Here is a 4,373-nt window from a genome sequence, read left to right on the forward strand (position 1 = left end):
CCTTGGGAAAATTATTTTATTAAAGGTGATATGATGAAGATTTAATGAGATTAGTTATCTCACAGGAACACATTAAATGGCAGTGTTAGTTGTAGCATCAAAGACAGCTGCTCACTGATTCACAGCTGTTTGTTAGAAAATACACTCTGTATTGAGCCAAATTTTTCCTTCCTCTAACGTCCTTTTCTGTGATCTAAAATCTGCCCTCTGAAACTAATTTATAGCTTTCATAAGAAAGCTATAACCCAATTTTAGCCCAAGAATATGGGGGGCAGGGGGGAGGCTGGGTACAGAGAGGGAGATTGGTGGGATCACGTCTATGTTTTATCTTTAGATGTACTCCTATGGTGGTACATGTGAGCCTTTCTAAATGTAGAATATAAATGTCTTAACACAATAACTAAGAAAATTACATGAAGTCTATTTAACCAGATGGATGAAAGTATTTCAAACTGTATACAGAAACAACACACTGTACCCCATGATAGTATTAATGTACACAGCTATGATTTAATAAAATAATAAAACAAAATAATAAAATCTGCCCTCTGAAGATGTTCAGAATCAGTTTAATTTCTCTCTTTTCTTTGAAAACTCTTCAGATAGTTGAAGATAGTAATTATGTCTCCCTAGAAAGAGCAACCATCTTGTCTTGCCCAGGACTCAGGAGTTTCCTAGGATACACGTTTCAGGGCTAAAACTGGGAAATTTATGGCAAACCAGGACAGTTGGTTACTCCCCACTCCTCTCTGATCTTCTCCAGGCTGAGTATCTCCTAGATCTTCAATCTGTGTTTTGCAATACACGGCCCCCCTCACCATCCTATTCTCCCTCCTCAGAGGAATTATGTTTTTGTCAATGTTCTTCCTTGGTTATGGTACAGAAAACTTCAGGCTGCATTATGAATGTGGCGTTAGAGAAGCACTAAGGAGTATTTTGTCTTGTGATAGATGACACGGGTATTCTTCTTTTTTGTTCCTCCATCCCAGGTGCAAAGATTTTTATAAATCCTTCAAATCAGGTCAGAGGCCCCCCTTGTTTCTTTATTCTGCGTTTCTGCATTCCCTTCTTTCATTTCTCTCCTTCAATTAGACACTAATTCTAATGTGAGAATAAATGAGATAACTAAAAGATAAATAAGGAGTTATGTCATCGCCAAGCATCCCATTGTCTTTATTATTACATTTTTCAATTCGAATAAGTGGTATGGTGCTAAAATCATCACTGTTTTAAAAACTAAATGCTCGCAAGATCTGTTCAGGTCACTATGTGGACATGTAGTTCTTTGTTGCTAAATGTTGCACAGTGTTCCTAAATGTCCCTCCAAGTCATTTTATAACTCCATCCTCTCAATGATAGCAAACAGTGACCGCTAACTCCCAGCCCCTGCAGGGTACATTGTAGCAAACAATCTCATTCACATCCGTTTTGGAGAAATCCTCCTTGATCCGTGGAAGTTGTCAGAACGTCCTTGACCTGGGTAAGCAAGAAGTTATCTCATAAAGAGAATTTACTATTGTCTTATTAATATTATTTGTGTTGAAATATCACAATTGGGTACATTATGAGGTTGAATGTAATTTTCTTTTTTTTTTTTTAGAGACAGAGTTTCACCATGTCACCCTTGGTAGAATGCCCTGGCATCACAGCTCACAGCAACCTCAAACTCTTGGGCTTAAGCAATTCTCTTGCCTCAGCCTACCAACTAGCTAGGATTACAGGCTCCTGCCACAATGCCTGGCTACTTTTTTGTTGCAATTGTCATTGTTGTTTAACAGGTCCAGGCTGGGATTGGACCTACCAGCCCTGGTGTATGTGGCCGGTGCCCCAACCACTGAGCTACAGGCACCAAGCCTGAATGTAACATTTTGATATATCTATACACACAAACACATACAATGTGAATTGATTAAATAAAGCTAATTAACATATCATTATCTCATTAATCTTTTCTTGTGGTGGAACATAAGGAATTTACACTCTTAGTTGTGTACAGGCATACCTCACTTCCAGACCACGGCAAAAAAAAAAAATGTTGCAATAAAGTGAGTCACACAAATTTTTTGGTTTTCCAGAGCATATAAAAGTTATGTTTACACTGTCGTCTCCTAAGTATGCAATAGCATTACATCTAAAGAAAACAATGTACATACCTTAATTTAGAAATACTTTAGTGCTAATGAATCTAATGATCACCTAAGACTTCAGCGAGTTATAATCGTCTCACTGGTAGAGCATCTTGCCTTAGTGTCGATGGCTGTTGACCGATCAGGGTGACAGTTTCTGAAGGTTGAGCCGGCTGCGGCAGTTTCTTAAAATAAGACAATACTGAGGGTTGCCACATCAGCTGACGCGTCCTTTCACAAGAGATTTCTATGTGGTACGCGATGCTCTTTCGAAGCATTTCACACACAGTACTTCTTTCAAAGTGAAGAGTCAGTCCTCGCAAACCCGCTGCTGCTTTACCACCTGCGTTTATCATTTTCTAAACCCTTTGTTGTCGTTTCAACACTGTTCCTAGCGTCTTCACCATGAGCAGATTCCATCTGGAGAAACCACTTCTTTGCTCATCCCTAAAAACAATTCCTCAGCTGTTGCAGCTTTCTCAGGAGATTGCAGCAGTGCAGTCCCAGCTTCAGGCTCCACTTCTAATTCTAGTTCTCTTGCTGTTTTCACCACATCTGAAGTTTCTTCCTATACTGAAGTCTTGAACCTCTCAAACTCATCCATGAGAGTTGGAATCAATTTCTTCCAAACTCCCATTAATGCTGATATTTTCACCTCCTCCCCTGAATTACAAATGTTCTGAATGATATGTAGAACAGTGAATCCTTTCCAGAAGGTTTTCAACTTACTTTGCCCAGATCCATCTGAGAAATCACTATCTGTGACAGCTGTAGCCTCATGAAATGTATTCCTCAAATAATGAGACTTGAAAGTCAAAATTACTCCTTGATGTGTGGGCTGTAGAACAGATGTTGTGTTCGCAGGCATGAAAATAACATTGATCTTGTATGCCTGCATCAGAGCTCTGGAGTGACCAAGTGCATTGCTAAAAAGCAGTAATATTTTGAAAGAAACTTTTTTTTCCTGAGAAGTAAGTCTCAACATTGGGCTTAAAACAGTCATAAAACCGTACTGTAACAGGTGTGCTGTCATCCAGGCTGGTCTTTGCATTTCTAGACCATAGGCAGATTCAGCATGATTCATAATTAGATTCAGCATAATTCTTAAGGCCGCTAGGATTTTCAGAATGGTGAATGAACACTGGCTTCAGCTTAAAGTCACTGACTGCATTAGCTGCTAACAGGAGAGCCAATCTGTCCTTAGAAGCTTTGAAACCAGGGACGGACTTCTCTCCAGCTATTAGAGTCCTAGATGGCATCTTCTTCCAATAAAAGGCTATTTCATCTCCATTGAAAATGTGTTGGTTACTGTAGTCACTTCACCAATTATTTTTGCTAGATCCTCTGGCTTGCTTCCGTCAGCACTTGCTGCTTCGCCTGGCATCTTTATGTTACAGAAATCGCTTCTTCCTTTAAACCTCCCAAACCAAGCTCTGTTGGCTTCAACTTTCCTTCTGGAGCTTCCTCACCTCTCAGCCTTCCTTGAATTGAAGAGTTAGGGCCTTTCTCTGGATTAGGCTTGGCCGTAAGGGAGCCTGTGGCCAATTAGATCTCCCATCTAGACCTCTAAAACTTTCACCATATTAGCAATGAGGCTGCTTCACTTTCTTATCATTGGGGTATTTGTTGAGGGTAGTACTTGTAATTTTTTTCAAGAACATTTTCTTTACATTCACAACTTCGATCATTGTCTGGCTCAAGAGACCCAGTTTGACTCACCCTGATGTTTGACAAGACTTCCTCACTAACCTTAGTCATTTCTAGCTTTTCATTTAAATGGAGAGACACGTCATGCTTCCTTTCACTTGCACACTCAGAGGCCATCCTAGGGTTATTAATTGGCCTAATTTTCATATTTTTTTTTTGTCTCAGGGAATAGGGGGGCCTGAGAAGAGGGAGAATGGATGGGGGAATGGCCAGTCACTGGAGAACTCAGAATACATACAACATTTGTCGATTAAGTTCACATCTTATGTGGGTACCATGCATGGCCCCACCCCAAAAACAATTACAATAATAATATCAAAGATCTCTGATCATAGATCACCATAATAGATATCATAATAATAAAGCTTGAAATATTCTGAGAATTACCAAGACATGACACAGAGACGTGAAGTGAGCACCTGCTGTTGGAAAAATGGCACAATAGGCTTGATGGAGGCAGGGTTGCCACAAACCCTCAATGTGTAAAAAACACAGCATCTATAAAGTGCAACAAAGGGAAGCACCATAAAGCAAAGTGTG

General features: G+C 39.8%; 1 long non-coding RNA gene across 1 annotated transcript in view; it reads right to left on the minus strand.

Annotated features, from left to right (window-relative positions):
* Window positions 1-1,035: 1,035 nt before the first annotated feature.
* The window catches only part of LOC111726453, a 23,304-nt gene continuing 19,966 nt past the window's right edge, over window positions 1,036-4,373 (minus strand). The window contains exon 3 of the long non-coding RNA XR_002774218.1: window positions 1,036-1,476. This is a non-coding gene — a long non-coding RNA (uncharacterized LOC111726453). The remainder of the gene's footprint in view (window positions 1,477-4,373) is intronic.

Source organism: Otolemur garnettii, unplaced genomic scaffold, assembly GCF_000181295.1.
Source record: "Otolemur garnettii isolate 467f Iridium unplaced genomic scaffold, OtoGar3 scaffold00066, whole genome shotgun sequence".
Classification (NCBI taxonomy): domain Eukaryota; kingdom Metazoa; phylum Chordata; class Mammalia; order Primates; family Galagidae; genus Otolemur; species Otolemur garnettii.